General features: G+C 46.7%; 1 protein-coding gene across 2 annotated transcripts in view; it reads left to right on the top strand.

The window, feature by feature from the left end:
* Window positions 1-219: 219 nt before the first annotated feature.
* Window positions 220-12,132, top strand: part of SPAG5 (sperm associated antigen 5) — a 184,872-nt gene continuing 172,959 nt past the window's right edge. Inside the window, exon 1 of one of the 2 annotated variants that reach the window (XM_073616771.1) lies at window positions 220-272. The gene's annotated coding sequence lies outside the window, so the exon portion shown is untranslated. Of the gene's footprint in view, window positions 273-7,819; window positions 7,904-12,132 lie in introns of those variants that run through there. The other variant, XM_073616770.1, reaches the window with a different exon arrangement.

The following is a 12,132-nucleotide window of genomic DNA, read 5'->3' as shown; positions in this document are numbered from 1 at the left end:
CCCCCAATCTGTAGGGGGCCCCAGCCTCTGAAGGTTTTTTCAAACGGAGCCCACCATGAGAGGTGAAGATTGGGTCTGTATAACAGAACCCTGCGGCTGGATAAGGTTAGGGAGATTCCACAGAATTTTTAATTCTAGTAGGATTTCTCCTTTAAAGTAAATGCATGCTGTGCCTATTGTCGCCACCGGGGGCTGCCAAGAGCACATACCTTCTCATGCTGATGTCTGTCTCAGTGTTTTCAGACTGCACAAGCTCCTCCAGACGGCTCCAGGTAGGATGGGATGGGGGGCTCTCCTCAGGGATATCACCCCCCAGACTAGGGGGAGGCCGCAGGTGGTCTGTGAGGCAGTTATACACCGCACTATTACTGCGGCCGCCATTGCCACGTGCAGGACCCATCACTGCCGGCCTCTCTCCTTCCTCCTCCACCCCCAGCCTTCCCTCCATGCTTGTCCCGGAGGGTCGGCTCGCACGGGAAGCGCACGGGTTTTTGAAAAACAGAGGGGGGGGGGGGTGATAGGGGGGGGGCAGGGCGTCAGCACAGCATCCAGCGTGCTCAGACTCCCACATTTGCCGGCTGCAGGCTATTAAATGCACACTTTACAGGTGCACAGAGCCTTTGGAGGGACACAGAGCTGACGGTCACATGTAAGGAGGGACACAGGCATTCTCCTAGGCAGCATTTACTAAAGAAACACCAGACTGGGCATTTGGTAACAAGGCTTTTGCCAGACTACATCGCTCAGCAGTCAGTGTTCATTTTGTGATACCTCCACCTTGTTGCTTCGCACTATGGGTAGAAGAGGTTCAAGTACCCCAAGAACCAGAGGCTCTAGGGGATCTCCTTCAGGTTCTGAGGACCCCCTTTCTGCAGCATTCCCCCCCCCTGAGGGGCCAGGGACGGCTAGCCAGGGAGCGCCGTTGGGGTCAGGGGCTACACCTGCTTCTGGCACTTCAGCCCCTGTATACATTACACAGGAGGTTTTTTCCTCAACCATTAATGGATTAGAGGAAAGGTTAATGGCCGTGATTACATCTTCACTCAGTGGAAGAAAACGTACTAGGCCTTCCTCTGTTTTCCAAGACCCTCAGGCAGAGGAGCTCTGGGATAAAGGAGAGGAATCCCTTTCAGAGGATCGGGATGGGATGGATGATTCCTCTTCTGAGGAATCAGGTGGAGAAGGACCCTCTGCGACTTCCCAAGAGGAGAAAGTCTTAGTGCAGATCCTTGCTGGATTGGTCCACATTTAAGTTGCTCATATCTGAATCAGTTAAAGAACCCTCTTCTTCTTTGGGGTCACTGAAGCCTCCTCAACAGCACATGCTTTTCCTGTTCATAATTTACTTGAAAAGCTCCTTTATTCCGAGTGGGATCACCCAGATAAGCGTTTTCTTCCGCCGAAAAAGTTTTCAACACTTTATCCTATGGAAGAAAAGTTTATTAAAATGTGGGGAATACCGGCCATTGATGCAGCCATTTCCTCCGTAAATAATAGTCTGACTTGTCCTGTAGACAATGCTCAGATGCTCAGGGATCCGGTGGATAAAAAGACGGAATCCCTGTTGAAGGATGTTTTCTCCTTAGCTGGTTCAGTGGCTCAACCTGCAGTAGCAGCGATTGGAGTCTGTCAATACTTAAGAGACCATGTTAAGCAGGTCCTCAAAGTTCTACCTGAACAGCAGGCCCAGGGGTTGGCTAACCTTCCAGCGGCCTTATGTTTTGTTGTTGACGCCATCAGAGATTCTATCATGCAGACCTCTCGTCTTTCACTTGGGTTGGTGCATATACCAAGAATTTTATGGTTGAAAAATTGGTCAGCTGAAGCACCATGTAAGAAGCTGCAGGCTGGGTTTCAGTTTCTTGGTGCAAGGTTGTTTGGAGAGGACTTGGATAATTATATCAAAAGGATCTCTTGTGGGAAAAGCACTCTCTTACCTGTTAAGAAGAAGAGTAAGCGTCCCTCTTTCAGACGGACTCTTTCCCCAGCACCAGGGGCATCAGCCTCCAGGCAGTCGCGACGTCCTCCTCCGTCTGGGTCAAGAAACAAGAGTCAGCCCCAGGGACAAAAGAAGTCCTGGGGGAAGAAGTCTACTAGACAAGACACTAAGACCTCTTTATGAAGGGGCGCCCCCGCTCGCTCGAGTGGGGGGAAGACTGCTACAGTTCTCAAAGCTCTGGCAGGAGAACTTCCAGGACAGATGGGTAATCTCCACTGTAACCTTAGGGTACAAGCTGGAGTTCCAAGAATTTCCCTCTCCTCGTTTCCTCAGATCAAGTGTCCCCAGAGATCCAGAGAAGAAGCAATCGCTCCTTCTAGCGTTAGAGTGACTTTTGTCGCAGGAGGTCATTATGATGGTTCCCACGAAGGATCAGGGATTGGGCTTCTATTCCAACCTTTTTACGGTCCAAAAACCAAATGGGGATGTCAGACCCATTCTGGATTTAAGGCATCTGGATCGATTCCTAAGGATTCAGTCCTTCCGCATGGAATCAATTTGGACAGTGGTCTCCATCCTGCAGGGAGGAGAATTTCTGGCATCGATAGACATCAGAGATGCATATCTGCATGTGCCCATTTTTCCTGCTCATCAGAAGTTTCTGTGCTTCGAAATAGGAGGGTGCCATTTCTAGTTTGTGGCTCTGCCTTTTGGGATAGCCACTGCACCTCGAGTGTTCACAAAGATCTTGGCTCCTCCTCTGGCCAGATTAAGGGCTCAGGGTATAGCTGTCATAGCATACCTAGACGACCTGCTATTGATAGACCGGTTGGTAGCCTCCTTGAACGGGAACTTGAGGACCACAGTCAAGTATCTGGAACACCTAGGTTGGATCCTCAACCTAGAAAAATCTTTCCTAAAACCAGTAAGAAGACTGGAGTATTTGGGTCTGATCATAGATACAAGCCAGGAGAAAGTATTTCTACCTCAAGCAAAGATCACTGCTTTAAGGGAGCTGATTCTGGCAGTCAGGACCAAAAAGGGTCCTTCTGTCCACCTTTGTATGAGGCTGCTAGGGAAGATGGTGTCTTCATTCGAAGCAGTTCCCTATGCTCATTTTCATTCAAGACTGCTGCAACACAGTATTCTGTCGGCCTGGAACAAGAAGGTTCAGGCATTAGACTTTCCGATGCACCTGTCTCATGCGGTGCGTCAGAGCCTAAATTGGAGGCTAATACCCGAAAACCTGCAGAAGGGGAAATCCTTTCTACCAGTTACCTGGACGGTGGTAACAACAGATGCCAGTCTGTCGGGTTGGGGAGCAGTTCTGGAACAGTCTGCGGTCCAAGGGGTATGGTCCAAAACCGAGAGGACCTTACCCATCAACATTCTGGAGATCCGTGCAGTATATCTAGCCCTAAAGGCCTGGACTATCAGGCTACAGGGTTGCCCGGTCAGGATCCAGTCCGACAATGCCACAGCAGTGGCTTATGTCAATCATCAGGGAGGCACCAGGAGCCGAGCTGCTCAAAGAGAAGTGAACCAGATCTTAGTCTGGGCAGAGAAGCATGTGCCATGCATATCAGCAGTTTTCATTCCAGGGATAGAGAACTGGCAGGCGGACTATTTAAGTCGCCAGCAGTTACTCCCAGGGGAATGGTCTCTGCATCCCGACGTCTTTTGGGCTATATGCCAAAGATGGGGGGTTCCAGATGTAGATCTCTTTGCATCCCGATTCAATAAAAAGATAGACAGATTTGTGGCAAGGACAAAGGATCCTCTTGCATGCGGGACGGATGCATTGGTGATTCCGTGGCATCGGTTCTCACTGATTTATGCATTCCCGCCTATTCTGCTACTGCCACGACTCCTTCGCAGGATCAGGCAGGAAAGGAAGTCAGTACTTCTGGTGGCCCCTGCTTGGCCCAGAAGGACTTGGTATGCAGAAATAGTGAGGATGACGGTGGGTTCCCCATGGACCCTACCGGTACGCCCAGACCTGTTATCTCAAGGTCCGGTGTTCCATCCTGCCTTACAAACGCTAAATTTGACGGTTTGGCTATTGAAACCCACGTTCTGAAAAGTCGTGGGCTTTCAGGTCCTGTGATATCTACCTTGATCAATGCAAGGAAGCCAGCTTCCAGGATGATTTATAGAGTCTGGAAAGCTTATGTATCCTGGTGTGAATCCAGGGGTTGGCATCCCAGAAAATATGTGATAGGTAGAATTCTTGATTTTCTACAATTGGGATTAGAGATGAAGCTGGCCTTGAGTACCATCAAGGGCTAGGTCTCGGCCTTATCAGTATTGTTTCAACGGCCACTTGCTTCGCATTCTTTGGTCCGAAACTTTATGCAGGGGGTGATGCGTCTTAATCCTCCGGTTAGGGCGCCTCTAAACCCCTGGGACTTGAATTTGGTTCTGTCTGTTTTACAGAACAACCTTTTGAACCAATATGTCAGATTCCTTTGGTTTTGTTGACAAGGAAGTTAATTTTTCTGGTAGCCATTTCTTCTGCTAGAAGAGTATCAGAATTAGCAGCTCTTTCCTGTAAAGAGCCTTATTTGATTGTACACAAGGATAGAGTGGTATTGCGCCCTTATCCTAGTTTTTTACCGAAGGTGGTTTCAGATTTTCATCTAAACCAAGAAATTGTTCTGCCTTCCTTTTTTTCAGATCCCTGTTCTTTGGAAGAAAGGTCACTACATTCTTTGGATGTAGTAAGAGCAATCAAGACCTATCTGGAAGCAACTGCACAAATTCGCAAAACGGATGTTTTGTTTGTGCTGCCAGAGGGTCCCAATAAAGGACAGGCAGCGTCAAAAGCTACCATTTCTAAATGGATTCGACAATTGATTATTCAAGCTTATGGTTTGAAACAGAAGATTCCTCCGTTTCAGATCAAGGCACATTCCACAAGGGCTATTGGTGCTTCTTGGGCAGTGCATCACCAGGCCTCTATGGCTCAAATCTGCAAGGCTGCAACCTGGTCTTCAGTCCATACATTCACCAGATTTTATCAGGTGGATGTGAGAAGGCATGAGGATATCGCCTTTGGGCGTAGTGTGCTGCAGACAGCGGTACAGGGTCCTCAGGTCTGATTGCACCCTACTTGGTTGTGTTCCCCCCCTCAGGTGGCATTGCTCTGGGACATACCATCAGTTATTACTGTGGCTCTGTGTCCTGTGATGTTCAAGAAAGAAAATAGGATTTTTTATAACAGCTTACCTGTAAAATCATTTTCTTTCAATGGACATCACGGGGCACAGAGGTCCCGCCCCTAATACTAATACACTATATTGCTTTGCTACAAAACTGAGGTATCCCTGTAAGGGGAGGGATTATATAGGGGGTTGAACTTCCTGGTTAGGGTGTGCCAGTGTCCAATCACATAGTGATACCCTATATAACCCATCAGTAATTACTGTGGCTCTGTGTCCCGTGATGTCCATTGAAAGAAAAGGATTTTACAGGTAAGCTGTTAAAAAAAATCCTATTTTTTTACCAAAAATATGTAGTAGAATAAATTGCCTAAATTGATGAATAAATTTGATTTTTTTATAGATAAAAGTAAAGTAAAAAATATTGTTGTTTTTTTTTTTTTTTAAACATGTCGGTCTTTTTTTGTTTATAATGCAAAAAATAAAAACCGCAGAGGTGATCAAATACCACTAAAAGAAAGCTCTATTTGTGGGATAAAAAGGACATACATTTTATTTGGGTACAGCATCGCACAACCGTGCAATTGTCAGTTGAAGTAACGCAGTGCTGTATCGTAAAAAACGACCTGGTCATGAAGGGGGGGTAAATCTTCCGGAGGTCAAGTGGTTAAACTGACCACCAAACAGTGTTGCCAACCTTACAGATTGAAATTTACTGACACGGCACCCAAAATTTGCTGGCACAGACAAATTTTTACTGGCATTTTTAAGCCTTACAGTTGACAGGTACCCGAACTTCTAGAAGTTTGGCCCCCCTCCTCCTTCCCCTGCCGCTGGGCCATTTACAAAGTGCCGTGCGCAGTAGGGCACTTTCCCTTACAAGCACCTGAGAGCCGATGGAAAAGTCAGCTGGGGGTGAAGACACTGCTGGATTCCAGGACAGGCAAGTGCCCTAATATTAAAAGTCATTTTTCTGAAATTCTAAAAAAACTTCTAAAATTTTTTTAGAACTCCGCTTTAAGTGCAAAAAAAAATACCTGTTGATCCTGCCAGAAATCCAGTGAGCACATAGTAATGTAATTAGCCCTACCCAATTCAGTCTGTTTGCTACAGAACCCTCACATTATTGATATGAGGAGAGAGGGAGCTGTCCTGTAGTCCTAATCCTTCCTGTCCTAAAGGCGCATTTCCTCCATAGAAACAGTGAGTGAGTGTTGTCACTGTAGGACAGGGAAAAAAAAAAGCCTGAGAAAGGAAAAACGAATTCAGCTACGGCTACTGCATCTGAAGCATGCTGATCGATATGGCTGCTGACTTAAAAAAAAAAATGTCTGCAGGAACCTGAACCTCATCTTTAAGGGAAAAAACATATTTCTTATTATTGTAAGTAATTAGCTCAGGGACAGGACTCAGGAGGGCAAGAAACGGGCAGGCACACACACATGATATTGATTCTCACAGTGACACTGACAGCAGAGTGAAGCAATATAGATGGTGATGACACCTCACCGACATGGCATGTCCCCTCCCGAGTCACAGTGACAGTCTCTATCAATGCCAGATGGTCCCTTCAGTCCAAACAGCACTGACAGTCCCACCCCCTGCTTGATTTGCTCCCATTTCACAGACCCACACAAGAGGCTCTGTCCGCTCCGCTCCCTTGCACAATGACATCACACGACACGCTTAGGCACCGTCTCGGCCAGACCTCCCCAGTGCCAGTGCCGCCCAAACACACGGTAGCAGGCACTCAGATCAGGTCATGGCTGGCTCTGATCCTGGAAAAGCATATGCGCAGTTCCAAGCGAAGTGTCACAACCATGTTTCATACCTTCCAACATTTTGAGATGGGAATGAGGGACACCTACTAACAAACGTATGTAGGCATAGGACATGCCCCCTGTCACACCCCCTTAAAGGAGAATTAACCAAAAAAAGGTTAAATCCAGAAGGGCTTTTTTTACCACTACTATTCCTTTAGACCCCTTTCACACTGAAGCGCTTTTCAGTCACTTTCACGCTAAAAAAAGTGCCTAAAAAGCTCATGAAAACTCTGTCATTAAAATCAATGAATGCTTTCACACTGGGGCAGTGCACTAGCAGGGTGGTGAAAAAACTCCCCTCTCCATTGAAAGCTCTTCAAAAGCGCCTGAAAAGCTGTTTACAAGCGCTTCAGTGTGAAAGGGGCCTTATACTGGCTTTTAAAATGTACACATGCAGCAATTTAGAAATTGGATGAAAGATTCAGCACTGGGAAACACTTTTTGAAAGATAAAAAGTACATTTTATATACAACTATATAGATCAGATCAAAATGAGGGACAAATGAGGAGGGAAGAGGGTCGGAGAGATAGTCCTTCGAAATCAGGGCGCTATGATGTTTTTTTACTGGCAAACTTTACAAGCAGAGTACAGATAATCAGAGTTATACAAACTGATACCTGTTACCAATCTACATACACTGCTCTATCATTGGAAGGGGGTCACAGTCACATTGCCGCATGCAATAGAACATCGATGACCAGTGAGTGTACATCAATAGAACAATGACCACTATAACACTTTCACATCTACCAACCCTACTGTCACAACATGAAGTCACATGGCCCCGTGTCACCACCAACTGACGTAATGTTCAGACGAAGAAATTACGTAAGCGCCTAACGTGCCGTACCATTGGTAAATCGGTAAGGAGGCGTGGAGCGCAGAGAAGGGTCCAGCTTATGATTGGCTTTTCCGCAGCCAATCGTAATCTGCGAGTGTCATTTGAACTGGAGGCGCTTGGGCAGCACGGAGGGCTGAGGTGAGGAATATTGTGAGGTAAAAGGCCGGGAGAGTGCATGAGGTGTGTCTGTCAGTGCGCCGAGCAGAGCTGTTGATAAGGGGGGTACCTCGGGCATAACAGGAGGGGCCCGGCAACTGTATGTGTAATGAAGGTATGCTTCTCCGGGGCACCTACCCTGCAAAAAACAAATGACATCTTTTAGGGGCCCGTGCCTTAGTTTTTAGGGGCCCAGGAAGCGCTAGCAGAGAGAGAACTTTTTATCCTGATTCCTGTGTGCGGGGTGGATGGACTCTAATCCCAGGCCTGCTGCCTCCCTCAGTGACTGCACTAGTGAATAATGGCAGTACTGAAGCCGGAGGGCTGGCAGTCACCCCTCCCCCCCAGCCATGCACATGATGAGCCAGCCCACAACACCTGTACTGTGTGATCATCATTGTGGTGATTGTTTGTCTGAGCTGATCGTTTTTAGGTCTCCTTTCCACTTGTGTTTTGGGGGGTGTGATTAAAAAAAAAAAAAATGCCATGTGTTTTTACTGCCTCCCAACCACTCCCCCTTACGCAGCAAACGCAATACTTCTTTTGCATCAACAATTTTGTAGTGGACGTTTGCCATGAACACAATGCTTTTTGCATGGCAACAATTATCCACACTGTTGTGTTCAGCGTTTTTACCACTACCACAATACCAGGCACTCCCCCCCCCCCTCCTCCTCCCTCCTGCCCAGGACAATTTTCAGCTTTCAGCGCCGTTGCACTTTGACAACTGCGCGGTCATACAACTCTGTGCTCAAATATATATATTTTTTTAATCATTATCTTCCCACAAATAGAGCTTTCTTTTGGTGGTATTTGATCACCTCTGTGGTTTTTATTTTTTGCTAAAAAGACTGCCAGTTTTTCTTCGTTTCTGTTAACCACTTAAGCTCCGGACCATTTGGCTGGCCAAAGACCGGAGCACTTGTTGCGATTGGGCACTGCATCGCTTTAACTGACAATTGCGCAGTCGTCCGAAGTTGCTCCCAAACGAAATTGACGTCCTTTTTTTCCCCCCCCACAAATAGAGCTTTCTTTTGGTGGTATTTGATCACCTCTGCGGTTTTTATTTTTTTGCATTATAAACAAAAAAGCGCCAATTTTGAAAAAAAAAAAAAGCAATATTATTTACTTTTTGCTACAATAAATATCCCCCAAAAATATATAAATAAAAACTTTTTTTTCCTCAGTTTAGGCCGATACATATTCTTCTACGTATTTTTGGTAAAAAATCACAATAAGCGTTTATTGATTGGTTTGCGCAAAAATTATAGCGTCTACAAAATAGGGGATAGTTTTATGGCATTTTTGTTACTAATATTTTTTTTCTTTTTTTTTTTTTTTTTTTTACTAGTAATGGCGGCGATCAGCGATTTCTTTTTTTTTTTTTTTTTTTTTTTTTTTTCCCCCCTGACAGATCGGACACTTTTGGTGCTATTTTGGGACCATTCACACTTATACAGCGATCAGTGCGATTAAAAATGCATTGATTACTGTGTAAATGTGACTGGCAGTGAAGGGGTTAACCACTAGGTGGCGCTGTAGGGGTTAAGTGTGTCCTAGGGAGTGATTCTAACTGTGGGGGGGGGGGGCTATGTGTGACACAACACTGATCACTGGTGTTGGGAGCTGTGATTAGTGTCATTAGGCAGAATGGGGAAATACTTGTTTACATCAGCATTTCCCCGTTCTTCCTCTCCGTGAGACGATCGCGGGTATCCCCGTGGACATTGAGTCCGTGGGACCCACGATCACACTCACGGAGCTCCCGGTGGGTGCGCGCCCGCAAGCTGCCTCTTAAAGGGCAACGTACAGGTACATTAATCTGCCTGTATGTGCCCTTCTGCCGCAGTATATCTGCGTGAGGCGGTCGGGAAGCGGTTAAAAAAAAAAAAATTGTTTTCTCCTTCATTGACGGGCACTGATATGCAGCAATGACGAGCACTGACAGGTGGCACTGATGAGGTACTGACAGCCTTTACTGATTGGCATCTGTGAAGGACACTTTGGTGGACACTGGCAGCTGATAGACACTAATTGGCAGATGTGGTGGGCACCTCTGATAGGGGCTGAGCTTATCATCAATGCGCTGTGCCATCAATGCGCTGACCCCCCATCTGACAGGAGAGCCGCCGATCTGCTCTCCCTGTCAGCACGAACCGAGGAAAATAATTTACCGGCATTTTCTGGTTACAGGCTGTGATTGGTCACAGCTGATCACATGGTAAAGAGCCTCTGTTAGAGGCTCTTTACCTAGATCAGAGTCGCGGTGTGTCAGTGACACACCACACTACTGATCGCCCAGCGGCTTATCCTGCTGGACGTCATATGACGTCCAGTCAGGATAACGAAACCACCTCCCGGCTGTGATTCTGCTATAGGCCGGGCGGGAAGTGGTTAAATGGTTGTGGACCACACATACATTTTGCTGCGGCAGTGCCGGCTGCTCTGTGCCAGATCAAATACCTAGTACGTGACACTTCCGGGCTCCCACTGTGATCACACACAGCAGGAGCCCAGCAACAGGTACTGCAGACTCGATGTCCGCCGCCACCTGCCAATTACTCAAGGCCCAGGCAGAACAACAATCTGCCAATATAAACAAGGTAGATTATCGTTCTGTCAGAAGGGAAGGCATTGATCCTGTGTTTCTGCTAAGTAGGAACACAGATCTCTGACTTCCCCCTAGTCAAAGCACTCCCCACAGTGAGTAAAAGCAACCTAGGCACACAGTTGACCCTTTGATCGCCCCTGATTTTAACCCGTTCCCAGCCAGTTATAAAATGAAAAGTGCAGCGCTGGACATATGACATAAAAATTGTGAACAGTAATAAATCAATAAATCAAATAAACAACGGTGAATAGCATCCAATAAAGATCAATATTATCAAATCCACTGATATATATTAAATCAATTAGGTACTCATAAATGTTGCAAAGACATAATAAAAAATGTAGTGAAAAAATAGTTCATATGGTAAAAGTGAAGGTGAAATAAAGTCCAAGATTTATGGTATTCAATGTGGGACCCAGGGTCAGTATTCCACCATTACTAGTAAAAAAAAAAAAAAAAAAAAAAAAAAATATTCAGTAGTTTGTAGACAGTAACGTTTGCGCAAACCAATCATATGCTTATTGGGATTTATTTATTTTTCTCCCTTCGTCTTTCAGGACAGCCACCATGAGAGATAGTCTCCTCCTCTTCCTCTAGGAAACACTGCGCCAGCCCATAAATTCTCACTTCCCCCTGCCAGACCTCAGTATTAGTGTTTCCTCCGGTGGGGAGACACTGTGCAAGGAACCGGGCCATTCAGTCAGGGTGACTGTGGCTGTTGTTTGTTTTTTTGGAGCCTGTAATGGTAACAGGGGCTTCCTAGGTGCATGGGGGGGACTTACCCCTCGTTCTGTTGCCACCACTTCCTAGCCGAGCGCGGCTTCAGGCTGTGGGGGCTCCCTATCGCGGCTACAGGACTGCAGCAGGCAAGCGTCCGCCTTTCCTGTATGCTTTACAGACCGCTCTTTTTTTTTTGGAACTAGGCGGGCCGGACGACGGGCGACGTCATTTCCGGCGGAAGGGCGAATGCTTGCCTTTGACCCGCGGCTTCCGGTTCCGGGTCGCGGAGCTGATAGGGAAGCCAGGCACAGGCTGGAGACGAGTCTGGGACGCGCACAGGCAGCGTAGGACTCGGTAGTAGCAACCACCTGCAAGTCATGTCGGAAGCGGATGCTCAGCCAACGGACACTACCTCCAGCCTTCCTAAGGTAAGAGTGCCTTGGGGAAAAGTACTCTTTATCTAGGATTGTCCCTCCATGTATGGTTCCTATCATGGGGGGGCAGATACCCTGGGTGGTCAGGGGAGGGAGGCTCAGTTCCCCACATATTAAGGAGGGTCTAGTGCACTCCCAGGGTTGTATCCTTGTTTTGAAAAAAAAAAAAAAAAAAGTGACAAAATGTTTGTTTTTTCCTTTTCATGTATTTCAGAAAGCTACAGAGAAGTCTAAGTCTACGCATAGCTCTAAGAGGAGGTGTGCCTCTTGCAGGGACACATTAGGGGAAGCATGGACAAAGGTCTTGTGTAGGGAGTGCATAGATTCCCTTGTTAAAGAGAGGGACTCTGAACAGGAGTCAGGACTTGCAGCCTCAGTAAAAGAGCTCTCGTCCACCTTTTTCTTCATTTAAAGCCTTATTTGAAAGGGTTCAGCCTCCCATTAGT

This window comes from Aquarana catesbeiana, linkage group LG02, assembly GCF_042186555.1.
Source record: "Aquarana catesbeiana isolate 2022-GZ linkage group LG02, ASM4218655v1, whole genome shotgun sequence".
In the NCBI taxonomy this organism is placed as follows: Eukaryota; Metazoa; Chordata; class Amphibia; order Anura; family Ranidae; genus Aquarana; species Aquarana catesbeiana.
This window is presented reverse-complemented; position numbering and strand designations above follow the sequence as displayed.